This window comes from Perognathus longimembris, chromosome 9, assembly GCF_023159225.1.
Source record: "Perognathus longimembris pacificus isolate PPM17 chromosome 9, ASM2315922v1, whole genome shotgun sequence".
In the NCBI taxonomy this organism is placed as follows: domain Eukaryota; kingdom Metazoa; phylum Chordata; class Mammalia; order Rodentia; family Heteromyidae; genus Perognathus; species Perognathus longimembris.
The window spans coordinates 34,149,452-34,171,244 of NC_063169.1; the positions used below are offsets into that span (position 1 = coordinate 34,149,452).

Below are 21,793 nucleotides of genomic sequence, written 5' to 3' on the forward strand. Positions count from 1 at the left end.
CTTTTATCCTGTCTCACAGTTGACATATGTCATTGTTTGTTTTACTTACACTGATTAAACATTAAGTGCAACTGCTACTCAGTGAGCTCATACTGAGTGACAGTTTCAGAAGAGTCAAGAAGCAGACTGGAAGTAAAATAAGTGAGCAAACAAAACCTCCTGTTCCTGTGCATTATACCCATTTGGAGAAAGCCTGACTCTGCAGTCAGAGGATGCCCTCACTACACAGCAAGTCATCATATGTTTAATGATACTAAAGAGATCTAACACATTAAACTTAAGGGTTTGTGATTTGTCATTTAATCCTATAGACATTTACATACCAGAATGGGCAGCCACTAGAAGGCTTGAAGGGAACTGGAGAAAGAATCGACTTGTGCTCCTAAGCAGGATAAAATTTTTATGAAGGAAGAATTTTAAATGAAAAAAAGGAAAATTTTTATTTTTTCAGAAAGCCTAATTTGAAAGGCATATGACCATCTTAGATCAGAGTTTTAGGACTGAAAATTCTCTCCTCAAAATCTCCTGCATATAAGCCTGATTTTTTTTTTTAAATTCAGGAGTCTTTTAATTCTTTTTTTTTTCTTTGTTTTGTTTTTGCCAGTCCCGGGGCTTGAACTCAGGGCCTGAGCACTGTCCCTGGCTTCTTTTTGCTCAAGGCTAGCACTCTACCACTTGAACCACAGTGCCACTTCCGGCTTTTTCTATATATGTAGTGCTGAGGAATCGGAGCCAGGGCTTCACGTATATGAGGTGAGCACTTCACCACTAGGCCATATTCCCAGCCCTTAAATCTTGAATTTACTGTCCAGCTGTTTCTTGAACACTTTCAGAGACAGGACACTCACTACTCTCATGGTTATCCTCTTCTAGCGATCCTCTCCGTAGCCTGGGACTTCTGTCTCTCATGCTCTTGCCACCTTTTACCTGTCCCTGTGACATTCCTGGGTGAACTTCCTGTCATTCCTGGACATCCATCAGCTACTCCATCAAGAGGCTTTTGGTCCGCAGTTCAGTGTTCATGTGGAACAACTTTATTTTCACTGACATAGTAGCAACATTTGAAGCTGGTCATCTCTGGAAATGACTTCATGCCCAAACTATGTTTTCATGGGTACCCAGGCTTGAATTTGAGGTTTTACTCTCACTTGGATTTTTTCCACCCAGAGTTGGCACTCTAACTTCAACTCTACCTACAGTCTACCTTTTTTTTGCTAATTTAATTGTAGATGAGTTTTTTTGACTTTTCTGGCTAGCTTTTAACTGAGATCCTCAGATCTCAGCCTTCTGAGTAGCCAAGATTACAGGTGTGAGCCACCAGCACCCAGCTCCAGTGTTCTTACACCTTTCCACTTCCATTGTACCTGCTCTTCAAATCCATCTCCATCTTCCCATTGACTCTCTCATTTTCTCGCCACATCAATGTTTTCTCTCCACATTAGTGTTGTCTTTACTCTGTTCTCTTCCTAACCTCCAGCCCAAACCCTAGTCAGCTTTACTGATTGTCCCTGCCTCTTCTTTCTTTTACCAAAGGTTTCTTCAATTGTCTCTTCCATTTGCTTGTACTCTTACCTCTGTCAATTGAATCATGTCCACCAACATATATGCAGGCTATTACATTTCTCTCTTCTTGAAAAACAAGCTTTTAAAAGCCTTCATACCTTTTGTAATCACTGGTCTATTTCTATTTAAAAGGAAAAAAACAAATGGTTTTTTGAAAAATAATGTAATTATTCTCACTTTCTTCATCCTAATCTTCTCTCCTTTCTCTCCCTTCCCTTCCTCTCCCACTCCTTCCTCTTACCCCCCTTTCCCTTTCTTCTCTCCTTCTCCCCTCCTCTTCTTTTTTCCTCTCCTCCCCTCCTCTTGTCTCCCCTTTCTTCCTCTCTCTTCCCATCCCTTCTCCCCTCCTCCTCTCCTTTCCTCTTCTCTTCTCCCCCTTTTCTCTTTTCTCCCTATCCTTCCTCTTCTCTTCCTTTCCTCCCCTCTCCTCAGGAATCTCAACATTCATTCAGCTTCCTTGCTGATGGTTGATGCCCTACCACTTAAGCCACACCTCTAGACTAACTTTCTGCTGGTTAATTAGAAATGGAGTTTTCTGCTTGGAATGATCCTCCAGATTATTATCCCTCTGAGTGGCTAGGATTATAGGTGTAAGCCACAGGGATCCTGTTAGCCATAGTACTTTTAAACAATCCCCTGGAAATACAGCTACACTAAGTCCACAGTGCCAGGGTTGGCCCTGAGAAGAACCTGGTTGGCATGGGTGTGCTCCATAGGTTCATAGGCCTGGTTTGTCTAATATGGGTTTGATATGCCTCCTCATCTATATATTTTTGCTTTCATTTGGTAAGTTTATAGGTGGAAATGTTTTATTTGCTTAATTATCAGTCTGTTCAGATGGTTGTTGTTTACTTGCATAAACAAGATGTAGAGACATTCTGTTTGTATACTCACCCTCAAAATGGAGCAGCTTAGAATAAAACTGTTGCTTTATAAGATGGAGTAAGTCAAGTCTAAACATAGCCTGAAAGCTGCTGAAAGCTGCTGCCTAGACAACAGAATAACCCAGAGCAGGCTTAGCTGGTTCTCTTCAACTCCAAGTTAGATCTCTGTTCTTTCTGCTCTCCATCTTGTCCCTCCCCCAAGTGTGGCTTCTAATAGCATCAAGGAATTCTTTAACACCAGGCCTGCTTGCTCAGGCCATGCCTGCTTTCTGGCCTCATTTTCTCCCAAGTGCCCTTCATGATACTCCAGCTTCTCTGCTAAAGAAGGAGGTTTTTATTTTTTCAACATGCCACACTTATTCCTGTGTGGGATCCTTGCTTCTGCTCTTCTCTCCCTTGTTCTTCCTGCCCAGGGAACTCACCTGCCACTCACCCTTTACAGGAACCATCATCAACACCACCTCACCCAGAAACTCCTCTGCCATTAAACTTTATTTCCTTTATACTACTATTTGTTTGTTTAGGCAGTACTGGGGTTTGAGTTCAGGAACTTATGCTTGCTAAGCAGAGGGGAGTATGCTCTATTGTTTAAGTGTATATTCTTTGCTTTATTTTTCACTACTATCTCACATTGAAACTGGCCTAAAACCATTTATCCCACTGTTACGGAAATGGAATGATGTCTTGACAGTGGGGGTGAGAAAGAGGGTCCAGTCACTGAGCTAGCCAACTCCATCGTGTTTCTGATGCCATCTTGCTTTATTTTCTTTCTTTGAAGTTCTCTCCTACCTTGGGTCTCAGGAATGACAGGCTTGATTGATGAATATTTAAAGACACAAAACCAAAACTAACCCCCTAAGGCATGGAAACCTCTTTGGCACTACTCTTGGCAGCCACATAGCCCTGTGAAGATTTCTGAGACAATGGCTTTAGGTAATGATCAACCATTGCACAGCCAGAACTAGTTCACTTCAACTGCTACTACACAAACTTCAATCATTTGTTTCTTCTCCCTGCTAATGCTGAGTCTGCTGCTGCAAGCCCTTCAAGACATTTTTAGGTCATTAGGCCTCTGCTTTTCCCAGTGTAGTCACACTATTAATGAAGAGCCTTTTTTGCTTTAATTGGCTTCCTGGGACAGGTCTTCCTCTTTAGGGACCCTATGGAGCCGGGTCTTTTGCCATAACTCTACTAATAAGGTTGTATTACCAATGTACTACTTTGTGGTCTGTCATGTCCATGGGGCAGAAATTTTGTCTTTCTTTTTTTTCTTTCACCATTTAGAGAAATGCTTGGCACATACTAGCTATTCAATAACTATTTAATTCCTAAATAAATTTTTAAATGCACTTTTCTTAGAATTGAAAAATTTTAAAGAAACACTTATATTGGTTTGATTGTTCCCAGTTTAGAAGCACAATAGCCCTTTGTACTTATGGAAGAAGTTTCACATTCCAGCCAAGGGTTTGGACTTTTCTGAGCAAGTGACCACTCCGTGTAGCAGATGGCTGTTACCAAACACAAGTGGCTGAAAGCCACCTGGAAGGTCCAGGGTTTCCTTTGCTCCAAGGCAGAGCAAGATGGAGCTCTTTGGAGAAGTGGCCTTCTCTATCCACAGATGGAGGGAGACCATGCTGCATGCAGGGGATCAACAGCTGGAAAGTGCTTTCCTTTACTGCGCAGTCTCATAGACCTAATAGTCTACCAGTGAATTGAAATAACTGATACAGGATAGCATGTGTGAAAAGATTAAAGAGCGGCACAACTATATAAGAATTCAGACTTCAGTTTGGGTGTTTAAAGAAATACTACTAAATTCAACAGTTATTGAAGACTCACTGAATGCTGGGCACTATATGATAAGGAATAAATGAGAGAGAGCAACAGAAAGGATATTATGAACAAAATATACTATATCTAAAAGATTAAGTTGCAATGAGTACACGCATACACCCACACACACACCCACACACACACACACACACACACCCCAAATGAATGATAGGAAAGTAGGGTAGCCTATTTGGGGGAAGGGGATGCCAGCAGGAGTGGAGAGAGTAGGCTAGGAGAATGAATGGAATTAGAATGATGAAACCTGATGGGGTAGTTTTGGGAAGAGGGAATGGGATGAGGGAGAGTAATGGAATGAGTGAGGCTGATCAGGATCTATCATATGCACATGGGGGAAATTTCACAATGTAACTCACCATTGTATAATTAGTGTATGCCTAAAAAAGAGATGGAGCATCTGCCAGGTGTAGTGGTGGCACCTGTGGCAGGAGAACTGTGTTGTGCCAGACTGAGAAACATGGAGAATTTCAGAACAGCCTGGGTTATACATAAATGTGAGAATTCTGCATGACATAATAGGTAAATTAGAATTCTGCGCCAAGGAAGGAAACCATACCAACATCAAGACAGAGAGGAGAGGCTCCTCAGAAAGGGCTCCCTCAAGGAAGTTCCACCTCTGCTGATAAGAATGGTTCTGCTGTGACATATAAACTACTACAGCTCCTACCTCCCACTGATTATAACTAAAAATTCATGACAAAATACAAATACTCTGAAAAGTAAATAAAGGATTGTGGAAGGGGGTCAAAACTAAAAACAAAAAAAAAATTATAAAAGGAATGAGTGTCCTGTTTTTTTTTTTCTCATTTCCCCTTATGGCTTTATTCCAAAAGAAGACTTTTGCGGGTGACATAGATAGCTAAAATCAGACAAAACCCCAATCTTTCTTATCTAAGGAACTGAAGAAGAAGACCCTCAGTGAGCTGGAAAGTGAATGGGAAGGAGAGAGCCATCAAAGACCATTCCTGATTCTGTGTATGAATCCACATAATGTCATGGTTCACCCTAAGCTGTCTTTGTGTGGGAGAGACCCAAAGAAGCAACAGAGACTTTGAGAATGGATCTTAGCTGTGGCCTAAGTTAGTGTCTGACCTCTGAGTGGTATGTGCTCAGGACAGGCTGAGAGTGGCAGAACAGAGCCTAAAGACTGAACTGAGCTAGGAACCATCCTCCATAGAAACCTATAGGAAACAAAATCAACATTCTCCAAAAGAAGATTTTAATAAAATCCCGTGTATGCAATGTAACTGTCACAATGCTCAAGATAAAATAGCATCAGGAAAATGTGACCAAATCCTAAGGGAAAACATACCAACCCTGAGATAATAGGAATTCTATATTGAAAACTTTGGCACAACTGTTAAAACACTCCATGAGGTAAAGATAAAAACACTGGAGATAAATATAAAGATGGAAGTTTTCAACAAAGAAACAGAAACAAAAGAGAATCACTTGGACATATTTGAACTAATAAATACGATATTGGAAATAAAATTCAATGAGTGGGGCACTCGTGGGTCATACCTGTGGTGCTAGCTACTCAAGAGACTGAGATCTAGAAGACTGGTTTAGAGCCATTCAAAGGAGAAAAGTCCATGAGATACTATCATCAATTAATCAACAAAAATCAGGACAAGGGTATATCTCAAATTGTAGAGTGCCAGCTGAGCAAGCAAGTTGAATAAGCATAAACCCTAGTACTTCCCCCTCACATTCCCGCAAAAAGAGAGCAATATCTATGCAAGTGACAATGGCACAACTTGATGATAAACTGAGAAGATGAGAGAAGGAAGGGCAAGATCTCACATTCCTCACATACATGACAAGCCAGGCTGGTGGTGGCAAGGCCAGGAACCACAGAAGTGGGAGCAGGTATACTGACAATGAGATGAGCTGAGTTTAAAGAAATAAAAGTAAATTCTTGTGCTTATTGCTGTACTTAGAAATTATTTTTGGTCTGTTTTCTCATCTTGCCAACAGTGATACACTGGCCAAGTCCAAACTTTTTTGTACGGAATTCAAATATCTTTACCATGTCCATCTACCCATCTTCTCTCATATCATCTTCTATTCTCTTCATATGTCTTTTACCTCAACCACACCAAACATTCCTCAGAAACACCATTCCAAACTACTTAACCTAAAATAAGTTCTCTCCCTCTGTATATCTGTTTATAACAAGAAATTTAAAAACAATTCTCTAAAGTAACAACCTATTTTCCTGTAATACACTTAATCACTAAACCATCAGTCTGTAAACTCCATGAGGACAAGAACCGTATCTTTTTTCCTATGCACAGTTTTCCCCAAATTTGACACAGCCTGGCATGTGACACATGCCACAGGATTTCTCTGTACATTTGTGCTTATAGCTGCTTTCAGTCCAAACACAACTTTCCCTTAGGCAAAGCCTAAACCCAGGAAGAATGTCACCTTCTCAGGGGAAACTTCTACAACTCTCCCAAATGGAATTAGTCTACCCTTACACATATTACCTTCATATTTATACGATTTTCTCATTTCTCCCTCTGCACAAATAATGTAGTTATTAATAGTTCATAAAGCGCTTACCTCTATGTGTGAGGCACAGAGTTCTATCACTAGTACTGATTTTTTTTTTAAAAAAAAAAACACTGCGTATATTATTTCCACTAAAATTCAAGATGCTCCTGACCCACCTGCCAAGGACTAGTATACAAACACAGAAACAGGTGCACAGGCCTTTTAGTCATATGGTGTTCCAGAACATTTCCAAATACACATTGTGGAAATTATGTAGAAAGCTTCTCCAATAGTCTATCAAGAAGGAAAAATGGCAAGAACTGTAAGGCAGAGGGGCTGGTGAGTAGAAAGCTGATTTCAGACACATTTCTCAGTTGAACTGGGAAGACTCAATGATCAAGTGGATGAAGCTGGGAAGCTGGTGCAAAGAATGATGCGACTAAGGTTTGTAGTCCAGGAGCCTAAGTGGATGAGAAGGAGGGATAGAGAACCAGGAAGGAGGAGAGAGAGGAAGGGATGAAGGGTGTGAGGGGCAGGGAGGGAGAAATATAGTGAAGAACATTCTGGTAGATGTTCTTATATCTCATCTTGAGGCTGTTGAGCCATGTAATAAAAGAGCAATGGGAAACATAAAGATGGGATCTTCCTCAGATAGCACAACTGCCCAGCGGGTGTCACACACTGGCCTGGTTGACTTCCACACAAGGACTGCTGTATCTGAGGAGTAAGGTTTTACCCAGATTTATTTCTTGAGCTACAGTTTGTAACAGTGTTCAGGGAAAGCCAGGGACTTCCTCACTGAGCTGGGCAAATTGCTGTTTTGTTTCTTCTTTCATGCTCCTCCTCCTTCTCTCCCTCTCCCTCTCCCTCTCCTTCTTCCTTCTCTCCTCTTCCTCCTCCTCCTTCTCTAGATCCTGATCTTTAAATTGTTATTATAAAGGTGAGGTACAAATGAGTTACATAAGTCAAGTTACATATGCCAAGGAGTTACATAAGTCAAAGACTGAGTGCATTTCTTTTGCACAATGTCACTTCTACTCTGACTCTCTCCCAGTTCTTCCCTCCAGTCCCCACCAGCAAGTTCAACATGCTGTCATACTTTCATACATACTGTCCAGTGTTTCCTCTTCTTAAGTGTAACAGAGCTAAGGTGCAAGTATGGGAATGAATTGAGATAGTACATGTGAGTCCTCCCTTGCGCGGCGGAATGAAAGCCGGTCGACAGACTGCAAAAGTGACATGTGGGCGGCGCAAAGGCGGGGATTTTCAAAGGGCCAAGTCTTTAGGCTCCTTTCGCTCCCCACAGCGCACGGTCTGCACGCACACCTGTCAGGCTTTTGCCCTCACCAGCAGCATCTAATCCCGGGCCCCACTGTGGCAACGCTGCAGCGTCCCTGGCGGCCACATGGAGTACGGGTCCTCCATGGTCGACTGGCCCAGAGCAGGGCCTCCCTCCCCGAGCGGGCCCTGCGGTCTCTTGGCAACGTCGTCGAGACTTCCGGTCTGGAGACGAGCCGCGTGCAGCCGGAGACGTCATTTCCGCCAGGCGGCCGGTGCGGGACTCGGCGAGTTGGAGCGTGCAAGTTTCCTGCCCCCAGCACGGACGGGGTCCGAAGTCCAGCTTGCCAAGGCCCTGGCGGTGTCCGGTGCCTGGGGGCACGTGGCATCTGGAGAGATCTCCGGGGCTGGAGGGACGGGAATTCGGGGCCGCGGGCAGCAAGAGCGTTCTCCAGGGCCGCCAAGCTGGAGCTGGAAGTGGACTTCGGTGGGGCACTGCGGGGCACTGGCTGCAGCCGGCCGAAGCCCGGGCAGAGAATGAGCCGGAGGCGGTGGAGGTTTCCCGGCGGAGCAGCCGGGGCCAGAGCCTGCTGCGCTGGTTCACCACCGCGGTCGTGTATCTGGCCTTCCTGGGGCTGGTGAGAGCTGGGGCTGCGACCCCGAGTGCGGGGCGCCAGCTGGAGTCTTCCGTGGTCTAACAACCCGAGCGCTCCACCCCACCCCCCCATCTTCGCCTCCTGCGCACGGTGGGGTCCCGGGTGTTTTATTTACTCTGTCTGGGACTCCGTTTCGCCATCCAACATTGGGGCGCAGTTGTTTTTCTCATATTTTCCAACTGCAGCGAACGGTCTCCTCGGTGCTCTGTGGAGACACAGAAGATCCAACGCTCTCGGCCCTCCAAATTATATTATACAAAAGCCTGCCTTTTGTGGGATTTCCTTAAGATGGTCTGGCTAACAGTTATGCCAACTGCTTAATTTTGCAGGTAGGGAAATAATGTGCAAGAGGAAAGTGACTCCTGAATCTCGATGGATTAAGTGAAAGAGTTGGAAACCTCCTCTTTCCCCACAATCCTTTTTTTTTTCTCTCCAACTTTTTTTTTGGCCAGTCCTGGGCCTTGGACTCCGGGCCTGAGCACTGTCCCTGGCTTCTTCCCGCTCAAGGCTAGCACTCCGCCACTTGAGCCACAGCGCCGCTTCTGGCCGTTTTCTGTATATGTGGTGCTGGGGAATCGAACCTAGGGCCTCGTGTATCCGAGGCAGGCACTCTTGCCACTAGGCTATATCCCCAGCCCTTTTGTCCAACTTTTAAAAAAATTATCAAGGTGATATACACGTAAGTCAAGTATTGAGTACATTTATTTTTGGACAGTGTCATCCCTTCCCTCACTCTCAGTTTTTCTCCACAATTCACTTTTAATCAACTCTGGAGCTTTTGTTAGCACAATGGGTAAGAGTAGACATGCCTTTTGCTAATTCCCTAAACTACGCATCCAGTTTTGTTAAAATCACACTCTTATCACTTGATAATTATGATCGTGGAGATGGGAGGTGAGTCCAGGGGAGGAGGGTCACTTCTGGTCATTGAGCATCTCAGAGACTCCAAGGCAGAGTTCCGTCCCCCTCCCCCCACCCCCAGCAGAGTTTTGACGGAGGTATAGAGATAAGGGGGAATGAAGTCCGTGTAGGTGTTTGGTGAGCCAGCCGCCACTGGTTGTATGCTGGCTCTTGTAAGTCCTTAGAAGACATGAAATGGAATAGAGCCAAAGCTCTGACTTTGTCCTATACTGAGTGGGTATTGTGTGCCTGTGCTTACTCTTGTACTGTTCCTTTTGGGCCTGGCATCCCCTGCCTCTGGAGCAACAGAACAATTAGAAACAATTACACTTCATAAGTGAACTGGAAATGATTTTTCCTGAAAGGATCCAAAGAATTTTCCTTGAAAGCCAACTAGTAGCTGTTACTTAAGGAAAGGCAACATATTATCTGTTTCTTTGCACAAAACTTATTTAAGATTTCGTTGGACAACACTTGAACTAACATTTGCTCACTTAAGAGCTTTCACAGGCAGGGCCTATTGACAACAAAAAAGTGACATACAGAAAAAGTAAATTTGCCTCCTTTGCACATTTCTGCACGGTGTGCAGAGATGGCTGCCTGACTACTCAGCTGCTGCTGCCCAGAATATTCCCAGGTTGCAGTTTGTTGACTGCAGACTGGTTACAGACCCCTGTATTCACAGGCCTGTAAGGCAGCTTTAGGCTATGGTTCCCCCTTTTGGTCAGCTTTCAGTTTGACTGAAAACTTAAGCATTGACAGTACTTTCACGGGGAATAACTGAACAATTTTGTTTAAATATGGAATCCATAATTTATAATGGCTAAGCAGCTGAGTAGTAATTCCTGATGCTTTCTTCATGTGTCAGTTGGCCATTTGCTGCACAAAAGAATGGCTGCATAGACCTTTCATGACTTGAGAGGATTCATCACATCAGGGAGACTTCAGTATGACTGTCAGCAGGATTTAGCCAGAACCTAAACTACACTCCTTCATTAGTGTCTTCATGAACCAAACTGATCAAATGATGTAGAGTCCACATAATAAAGACAGTCAACAGTATTCTAGCAGACAAGGTAACAAACAGTACAAGAAATGTATCCAATGCCTAACGTATGAAACTGTAACCTCTCTGTACATCAGTTTGATAATAAAAATTTGAAAAAAAAACACCAGTATTTTAGCAGTATTAGTCAATGGTTTACTTCAGGGCATGATGTGATTAAAGCCCATTGTTGGCTGTAAGAGACATCCAGTTCAGTAATTTGCCTTAAAACCAAGTCATAGGAACCTAGAGCCCACTAAAACTGAAAATTAGAAAACCTTGAAGCAACCAAGGTTTACTGTCCAACATTCAGGATGTCTGTAAAGCAATATTTTGAGTAGAGTGTGGAGAAACAATGATAGCAGACTATATCTAGGGATTGACCTCAGGGCTTTCTGCATGCTAAGATAAGCACATGCTTCACCAAGTGATTGAATCTCCAGCCCTTTAGCCAACTTGAGTACTAGCAAAATCAAGAGTATGTTGGGCACCATACACAAACCTCCAACATGGGCAAGGGTGAGAGCTAATGCTAAATTTTGTCCCATGTTTTAGTTACCATTAATATTCTCACCTAACTCCCAGTGAGTTGATTCAACACTTCTGAGCTGGGAGGTCTAATGGGTGCAAGATTTAAATTTCCCCCAATTTACATGTTAGCTTCAAATTCCATACAACTAGCATCCCACTACTGCCAAGGGCAAGTGCCAAGAACTTATTAGAAACTTCCCTTGGGAAATGATTTCTACCTATCTAAAGGCTAGTTTGGGGTATTGAATGCTTTGGCTTCTGGTTATAGGAAATAAGGAAACTTTAGGGAAGAATTCAGGAGAGGAGTGAAACACAATGAGTAGATTCAAACCAATCCGGGTGTTGAGCTGTGGGAACAGATTGTGTGAGAACCAGTGCAGTCTTTGGGGCTGGAATAGAGTGCCACCTAGTGGTGACTGAGCAGAAGTCAATTCATTAGTTACCAATATATCCACAAACCTAAAACAAGATGTAGTGAGAAACTTACTGTGAACTGGTAATAGCATGTTGTAAGGATAATGTTAGGGTAAGACTCTTAGACTTTACTGTTAGACTTTGCTAGAAAACCACACAGACATCCAGGTACAAGAACAAAGGAAAGGTTTATTGTCAGCAAAGGGACCGAGAAAACCCCTTCTCACAAGAGAAGTGAGAAATGCCATCTATTTTCTGAGGTGACCTATATAACTTACAGAGGCCAAGAGGGGCTAGGAGATGGAGACCTCAGTGTGGACCAGGGGCTGCATCGTGATGGGCTAGGATTTATGGGTGGTCTTTGTAACTGCCCAGGACTCAAGGTCATTCTAAGGGGATCTTGGTGCTTTACCCTATGTTTATAATTGCCTCAAAGGAATGCCATCTAAAGGTAAATGGGAGGTCGTAAAGACTGATTACTTACTGCCCTTACTAAATAAGCCTAGTGTTGCCTAGAAAAGGCACGTGCAAAGCGATAGAACGGAGGCTATTGGGCTAATGGATACATAACCTTTTTTTTTTACTGAAAAAGAACCTTACTGGATTTGGAACTGTGGCATATAAATAGTTGTCTTATCCACACAGATATATCCTGGCTTTTATGCATTCACAATTCACTGAAGAAACTACTAGGTAGGTTTTATCTTTTTTCCCCCTTCCGTTTTTGTGCTGATACTAATGCTTAAACTCAGAGCCTTGTACTCACTTTGCCTTTTCACTAATGGCCGGTGCTCTACCAAATGACCTATGGTTGCATTCATTTATTTTGAAGATAACCTTTAGTAGACTTCTCTGCCTTTGCTGTCTTTGAACTGGGATCCTCACATTTCAGCCACCAAGTAGCTAGTAGTTTCAGGTGTGAGCCACCTGCTCAGCTTTCAGGTAAGTTTCTTATAGTTGGCACTGACTGGTTCTTCAGTGGACATGTAAGAAACAGGATGTCTAGAATGTCAGAAGTGCTGTCCTCTCTTCTTGTGGGCTTCAGGTGACTTATTGGGAACAGGAGCATCCCCAGCAGGAGTGGAATTGTTCCTGGATTCAAGAGTATTATTCACTCAGGTATCAAACAATTGCTGTGTTTCCTACTATGGCATTCTCTGTTGCCAAAGTCATCAGCAGATGTGGTGCCATGTATTTACACAGAAGGGAGGGATGGAGAAGGGAGAATAGGAAATGGTGGATCAGAGAAACAACGAATTTCCATAATAGCAGAGACATCTTCATCGTTGGTATTGGGAAAGCTGTCTAGTGTACAATGGGACCCACTTCTGGGAGAAACACAACTGGGCAGCATTTCCATACACTACCCAACAGGTATGCAATTTAAGGAGTCTGGCAGGGCCACTTTTAATTGAGAGATGTACACATTAAGACTTAAGGTTCAGGAGTTTGCTGAAACAATTCACTGGTATGATCGTATTCACCAGAGTCAAGGGCAATCACTTACTTAACAGGCTTGTTTCCAAAAGACCACATCCAGGTTCTAGATCATCACTTCCTGTTGCCAGTTGTAGGGGGTTATGAAAGGCTTCTTTGACCTACTGAGAATGTGCTTAACATAATGCATTAGAGACTGGCACTGCTGAGTCAGGTGAGCCTATGACATGGGGGCTGCGTGAGGTTCTGATACTAGGAGCCTCAGCTACTTCAACAAAGGCCAGTCTCTGCTCTCCAGTGGGAGTGGGTCTGGCTGGCATCAATTGTCAATATCTTGGATGAAGGGCCTCCAGTCCATTCAGCTGGCTTTGCCTAATGATTACCAACCACCTCAGTGGTTTTGGAGAGGTGCAGGGAAGTAAGTACTTTTGTGGGAGATGCTTCAGGAATGCCCCATGGGAAAAGCCCATGTGCCAGCTACTACCATTGTAGCCTCAGCCTTTTTCTGCCCAGAAAGCTTCCATTTAAGCAGAAAATAAGCATGGAAGCTGGCAAGGGAGCAAATCCCACCTGTACACTCAAACAACCCAGTAAGTGCCGGAGTATAATATGCAAACATTCATTATTCTATGAAAATCATGGGCTCAACAAACATTATTTGGAAGCCATTTAGTTTGAACTCAGCTGTGTGATTCTGGGCAGGTATTCTACTGCTTCCCATCTCCAGCCCTTTTTGCCTTCATTATTTTTCTGATAGGATCCCATAACTTTGTCCAGAGCTGGCTTTGACCGTGATCCTTGTATCTATGGCTCCTGTCTAGTTGGGATGACAGGTACACATCACTGTATCCAGCTTTTTTGTTAAGATTGGGTCTTGCCAATTTTCGTGGGAACTGATCTGAAACCATTTCTCCTGATCTCTACTTCCTATGTATCTGGGATTACAGGTGAGAATCACTATGCCTGGCCTTAAAAATATGTTCAGTTGAGGTACTCAGTGTTGTTCATTATATATGATCTATAATTAGGCTTGGATCAGTCTTACACAGTTTATTCAGATTGCATATCTTCACAATTTCAGTGCTTGCTGATTTAACAGGAAAATCTGCAAGTCATTTTCTTAGTATTTAATTAATTCTTGTTTGCTTGATGTCTGGTTAAACATCAAGCTGATGTTTAAACACTCTGAGGCCTTTAGGTTAATCAGAACTCTGAAAATTCTTACCCAGTCTTAAGAGTCTTAATGTTATCAGAACCCCATACCAAATTAAATAAGTGTGAACCATAAGATTTACAATGGCTGTGGTTAGGAACTGAGGAGACTTCATTACTATAGTGATACAAATGACAACATTTTGGGGCTGGAACTCAGGACCTGGAGGCTGTCCCTGAGCCTTTGTGCTCAAGGCCAGCCCTCTACCTCTTTGAGACACAGATCCCCTTTGGTTTTCTGGTGGTTAATTGTAGATAAGAGTCACAGAATTTCCTGCTTATGCTGGCTTTGAACCATGGTCCTCAGATGTCAGCCTTCTGAGTAGCTAGTATTATAGGCATGAGCCACCAGCACCCAGCCATTTGGTTGTTTTTGTGTATACAACATATTTTATGAGAGAGGAATTACTCTGATTTTTTAAATTAAATTTTATTGTCAAGGTGATTATACAGAGGGGTTACCGTTACATCAGTAAGGTAGTGAGTACATTTCTTTTCAAACTTGTTACTTCCTCCCTTGTTTTTCTTCCACCTTCTCTCATCCCCATTTCCTTCCAGGAATTACTATGATTTCTATACTGGCCCAAATTCCTGGGTTCGACTGAGCCCCATACTCAGCCTTGGCCACTGTGCCAAGTTCTTTTATATGATATGAAAATGTAAAAGTAGGGCTGGGAATGTGGCTTAGCGATAGAATGCTTGTCTAGCATGCATAAAGCCCTGGGTTTGAGTGCTAGACTTGAGCAAAACAAAGCCAGGTACAGTGCTCAGGCCCTGAGTTCAAGACCCAGGACAGGCAAAAAAAAAAAGTAAAAATAATTAGAGACTTGGGGCATGGTTCCAAAGGTTAAATACTTCAGTAGCAAGCATAAGGCTCTGAGTTCAAACCCCAATACCACAAAAGCAATTAGGATTGTGATTATGGCTACTCGATTTTCATGAATTTTATATAATTTCTCAAACGTGTGTTAATGACATCCATATAAACATAAACATTTTAACATGACTTATGATTTGACAGTGCTTCTTATGTAAAGTATCAAGTAAACCCAATTGGTTCAATATGTCTTTTCTTATAAAGAAAGATAGTGTTTTGAGCTATTCCAAGGGCCCCTCTGGAAAACCCCAAAACTAATTCATGGGCAAGCAAAAGACAATTTTATTTTGGGAACTCATCAAAAAATAGCAAAGGTTGAAAAGACTTTAGTTCATCATCACATGTATAGTTAAACAACAGTCTTTTACTTAATCAAAATGATATCAAAGGCAAATGTAGATATTTACATAATTGTTGAATACAACCAGATATCTTTGTATATTATAACTTTGCTTACCAAAAGCACATCTCGTATTTCTTGTACAGGAGATTCTCCCCTCTTATTTCTAATAATTTTAGTTTCGTTAGAATTTTTAACCTTTGTGAGTCTTAATTTCCAGTGAACAGCAGGAAGGAAACCAATGTGAATATGATGACCTGGATTTAATGTTTGTTTTTTTCTTTTCTGACCACTTTAACAAAATATCCTGCCCAACTGGTTAAAAGCTTTGGCTAATATTTTTGAGGAAAAAGAAAGTTTTGAAGACTTTCATTTGCTTTCTGTAAGGAATCTCACAAAGGGTCGGTCTCTCATTCACTTACCTGTTTCCATGCATCTGTGTGCTGATTGCAGAATGCATCTCATGGACTTTGTGGTGTGTGGGCCTTGCTTGTTAGTTTACAGTGTCATCTAAGGGAAAACTTTACCACCATAACCATAACGTGTAAGGTAACCAATATCGTTTAGGTTTTTTTTCCCCCTGTTGTTCTAGGCTTATCATTTTTGTGATGAAGGTTAATAGATGTCCCAGAAAGTGAACTCCTCATCTTTGGAGGAACCCATTTTCTTTCCTTTTTTGTTTTGTTTTGTTTTGGTCATAGGGCTTGAACTCTGACTGGGCGCTGTCCCTGAGCAATTCAGTTCAAGGCTAGCACTCTACCACTTGAGCCACAGTGCCACTTCCGGTTTTCTGGTGGTTAATTGGACATAAGAATGTCATGGATTTTCCTGGCCAAGGCTGCTTTGGACCATGATCCTCAGATCTCTGCCTCCTGAGTAGCTAGGATTATAAGCATGAGCTACCTGTACAAGGTTGGAACCCATTTTCAAATGCTTCCTGCCACTGCCTCCATACAATCCAGTTAATCTTCAGATCCCATGTGATGTAGTCTTGTTTTTTGTTTTTGTTTTTTACAGTAGCAGTTATCTGCTGTCTTTGTTTTTTTCAAATTTTTATTATCAAACTGATGTACAGAGAGGTTACAGTTTCATATGTTAGGCATTGGATACATTTCTTGTACTGTTTGTTACCTCGTCCCTCATACCCCCTCCTTCTTCCCCCTTTCCCTTTCCCCCCATGAGGTGTTCAGTTCACTTACACCAAACACTTTTGCAAGTATTGCTTTTGTAGTTGTTTGTCTTTTTTTACCCTGTGTCTCTCAATTTTGGTATTCCCTTTCAATTTCCTAGTTCCAATACCAGTATACACGGTTTCCAATATACTCAGATAAGATTACAGAGATAGTGTAGGTACACCACAGGAAGGTGATACAAGAACATCATCAATGATAGAAGCTACAGATACAGATGGGACGTTGAAAGTAGTTACAACTGTGATATAACAATTGTTTCCATAACATGGAGTTCATTTCACTTAGCATCATCTTATGTGTTCATAAGGGTATAGCTATTGGGCTCTTGTGATCCTCTGCTGTTACTTGCCTAAAACTGTACTAATTATTCCCAATAAGGGAGACCATAGAGTCCATGTTTCTTTGGATCTGGCTCACTTCACTTAGTATAATTTTTTCCAAGTCCTTCCATTTCCTTACAAATGGGGCCATGTCATTCTTTCTGATAGAGGCATAAAATTCCATTGTGTATATGTACCACATTTTCCTGATCCATTCGTCTACTGAGGGGCATCTGGGTTGGTTCCAGATTCTAGCTATGACAAATTGCGCTGCGATGAACATTGTTATGCTGGTGGCTTTACTGTGATTTTGTTTGTGGTCTTTTGGATAGATACCCAAAAGTGGGGCTTCTGGGTCATAGGGGAGTTCTATATTTAGCCTTCTGAGGAATCTCCCTAATGCTTGCCAGAGTGGCCAAACCAGTTTACATTCCCACCAACAATGAAGTTGGGTTCCCTTTTGGCCTCATCCTCTCCAACAATTGTTATTGTTAATTTTCTTGATATATGACATTCTTACTGGGGTGAGATGGAATCTCAGTGTTGTTTTGATTTGCATTTCTTTTATGGCCAGTGATGTAGAGCACTTTTTCATATGTCTCTTGGCCATTCTCATTTCCTCTTCAGAGAAGTCTCTTTGTAAATCTTTAGCCCACTTGATGAGGGGGCTATTTATTCTTTGCAGTTTTGTTTTGGAGGAAGGTAATTTTTTTAGTTCTGCATATATTTTAGATATGAGGCCTTTGTCCGTTGAATGGCCGGTAAAGATCTTCTCCCAGTCTGTGGGCTTTCTGTTTATCTTGCTATGTCCTTTGCCATGCAGAAGCTCTGCAGTTTGATGCAGTCCCATTTGTCCAACCTTTCTTTGATTTGTAGCCTTTCTGGGTCATTGTTAAGGAAGTTCCGTCCTGCGCCAAGGAGCCCAAGTGTTTCCTACTCCTTCCTTTAGTGTTTTCAGGGTGTCTGTTTTGATTTCGAGGTCTTTAATCCATTTGGAATTGATTTTGGTGCAGGATGATATATAAGGATCTAGTTTTAGTTTGTTGCATGTGTTGAACCAGTTTGCCAGCACCATTTGTTAAAGAGGCTATCTTTCTACCAAACTATTGTTTTAGCTCTTTTATCAAAGATTAAGTAGGCGTAGTTCTGTGGGTTCATTTCTGGGTCTTCAATTCTGTTCCATTGGTCTTCAGGCCTGTTCCGGTGCCAATACCAAGCTGTTTTTATTATTATAGCTTTATAATAGAGCTTGAAGTTGGGTATTGTAATTCTTCCAGCACTGTTCTTTTTACTTAGGATTCTTTTTGCTATTCTATGTCTTTTATTGTTCCATATGAATTTCTGGTTTGCTTCCTCTATTTCATTAAAAAATGGTGTTGGGATATTAATGGGTATTGCATTGAATTTGTAGATAGCCTTTGGCAATATTGCCATTTTGATTATATTAATCCTCCCAATCCAGGAACGTGGGAGATTTTTCCATTTCCTTAGTTCTGACTTAATTTCGTTTTTCAAGGTTTTAAAGTTCTCATCAAAGAGGTCTTTCACTTCTTTGGTTAAGGTTATTTCTAGGTATTTTATGTTTTGGGGGGCTATTGCAAAAGGAGTTGCTTTCCTGATTTCAGCCTCGGTCTTCGGGTCATTAGCATAGAGAAAGGCCGTTGATTTTTGAGGGTTTATTTTATGTCCTGCAACTTTGCCAAAGTTTTGGATCAGCTCTAGTAGTTTGGAGGTAGAGTCTATGGGATTCTATAGGTATAGGATCATGTCATCTGCGAAGAGAGAAAGTTTAACTTCATCTTTTCCTATTTGGATCCCCTTTATATTTTCTTCTTGCCTAATTGCTCTGGCTAGAAATTCTAGTACTATGTTGAAGAGCAGGGGAGAAATTGGACATCCCTGCCTTGTTCCTGATTTTAAAGGGAATGGCTTTAGTTTTTCACCATTTAGAGTTATGCTTGCTGTTGGTTTGTCATAAATTGCCTTGATTATATTCAGGAATGTTCCCTGGAATCCCAGTTTTTCCAGGGCTTTTAGCATAAATGGGTGCTGGATTTTATCGAATGCTTTTTCTGCATCCAGAGATAAAACCATGTGGTTCTTTACCTTGCTCCGGTTGATGAGGTGGATTACATTAATTGACACGTATATTAAACCAACTTTGCATCCCTGGGATGAATCCAGTTTGCTCATGGTGTATGATTTTTTTGATGACCTGTTGAAGTCGATTGGCCAGAATTTTGTTGAGAATTTTTGCGTCTATGTTCATCAGGGAAATCGGTCTATAGTCCTCTTTCCGTGATGAGTCCCTGCCTGGTTTTGGGATGAGGGTTATACTGGCTTCATAGAATGTGTCTGGTAGTGAACTTTCTCTTTCAATTTCCTTGAAGTGTTTGAGAAATATTGGTGTGAGTTCTGTTTTGAAGGCCTTGTAGAATTCTGCAGTGAATCAGTCTGGACCTGGGCTTTTCTTGGATGGGAGATCATTTATTGCCGTTTCTATTTCAATACTGGATATGGGTCTGTTTAGAAGGTTGAAATCTTCATGGTTGAGTTTGGGGATATGAATTTTTTCTAGGAAATCATCCATTTCTTCCAAGTTCTCAAATTTGTTGTCATAAAGGTTTGCAAAATAGTCCCTTATTATTTTCTGAATTTTGGTTATTTCTGTGGTGATGTTACCTGTTTCATCTCTTCTCTTGTTTATTTGGGTGTGCTGCCTTCATTTTTTGGTCAGATTTGCCAGGGGTCTGTCTATCTTGTTGATTTTTTCAAAGAACCAACTCTTTGTTTTGTTGATTCTTTTGATGGTTTTTTTTGGTCTCTAATTGATTTAATTCTGATTTGATTTTAATTATTTGCTTCCGTCTATTGACTTGGGGGTTGGCTTGTTGTTCTCTTTCAAGAAAATTCTCTTTCAAGGTGTGTTGGGGTTCAGCTTTGGCCTTGAGGGGGAAGGGCAACGGAGAGCGTGCCCGAGATGCCGCCTTTCCCCCAGCCCTGGGGGAATGCGGAAGCAGGCCACAATTCTCTGGGTCCGGAACCAGAAGAACTGACTTTGTGAACAGCCCCCCAACTTTCTCGCCAGCCATGTGCTCCCCAATCTCGCGGGCTTTTCCCCTGGGGTGGTGCTATCCAAGTGACGTTAGCTCATGAGGGGGTCCTATGACAAGCTCGCCAGCCTATCGCCAGCTCTCTGGTCGATGACCCCTTCTCTCGTCGCCCACTACTATATCAGCTCTAGCCCCTCCCTTATTAAATCAGATTTGCTCTTGAAGCGTTTCCGAGATCCGCATACGCCTAGCTTTCTTCACGGGTAAGGAGGGAGGTAAAGCAATCTCTTATGGCTGCGTGCACCTGAGGTCTTTCCTGAGCCCCCCACTCCACTCTGGCCTTACCTGCGGGTTGGGTGACCAGGGGAGAGGGTGAGAAAGTGAGTGATTGGAGTAGAGAAGAGCCTGAACCCCCATGCCAGGCGAGGCGACCCGAGCTCGGCAAAGGTGCTTCCTTACATTATTGAGTTGCTGTTTCTCCAGTTTGTTGGTGTATGCACTCAGATATATAAATTTTCCTCTGAGTACTGCCTTTACTGTGTTCCAAAGGAGCTGGTACTTTGTGTCCTCATCTTGGTTGAATTTCATAAACATTTGAATTTCCGTTTTAATTTCTTCAATGACCCACTGATGGTTCAGCAGTGTGTTGTTTAGTGTCCATGAATTGTAGGATTTTCTGTGGTGGCTGTTTGAGTTGAGCTCTAATTTTATTCCATTGTGGTCTGAGAAAATGCAGGGAATGGTTTTGATACTTCTGAATTTGTACAGATTTTATTTGTGCCCTAAGATGTGATCTATTTTGGAGAATGTTCCATGTGCTGTGAAGAAGAATGTGTATTCTGTTGTTGCTGGGTGGAATATTCTGTAGATGTCGGTTAAGTCTAGTTTTTCTATGCAATTATTTAGTTCTGTGGTTTCTTTGTTCAGTTTGTGGCGTGTTGATCTGTCCAGAGGTGATAGTGGAGTGTTAAAGTCCCCAACTATCAATGTGTTTGGGTCTATGAGTGTTTTTAGAGTCAGTAGTGTTTGTTTCATAAAGTTGGGTGCTCCTGTATTTGGTGTGTAGATATTGAGAATGGTTATATCTTCCTGTCGGAGAGATCATTTTCCTAATATGTAGTAACCTTCTTTGTCTCTTCTTACCTTTTTTAATTTGAAGTCAATTTTGTCTGATATTAGAATTGCATCTCCAGCCTGCTTATGGGGGCCATTTGCTTGATAGATTTGATTCCAGCCTTTCACTTTTAGAAGATGTTTACTTTTGCTGGATAGATGTGTCTCTTGGAGGCAGCAGAAAGATGGATCTTGAGTTTTGATCCAACTTATGAGCCTTTGTCATTTGATTGGAGAATTAAGTCCATTACTGTTGAGAGTTAGGATTGAGAGATGATCATTTGTTCCTTTCATTATCACTATCTTGTTAAAAGCTGTGTCTTCCCATTTCTTGATCTGATGTTCACTATTTAGGGTTCATTTCTCTGTCTGTATTGGGATCTTGATTATTTTCCCTGTATAGTACATCTTTGAGGATTTTCTGTAAAGCTGGTTTGGTGGAGATATATTGTTTCAGTTTTTTCTTACTGTGGAAGACTTTTATTTGACCTTCGGCTATGAATGAGAGTTTGGCTGGGTACAGTATTCTTGGTTGCTAGTTATTTTTATTTAGTGTTTGGTATTCCTCATTCCAGGCTCTCCTTGCTTTCATGGTCTCTTCTGAGAAGTCTGGGGTATTCTGAT

The 21,793-nt window shown here is 42.0% G+C and overlaps 1 pseudogene; it reads left to right on the top strand.

Annotated features, from left to right (window-relative positions):
* The first annotated feature begins 8,355 nt into the window (after positions 1-8,355).
* Positions 8,356-21,793, top strand: part of LOC125357189 — a 33,647-nt pseudogene continuing 20,209 nt past the window's right edge.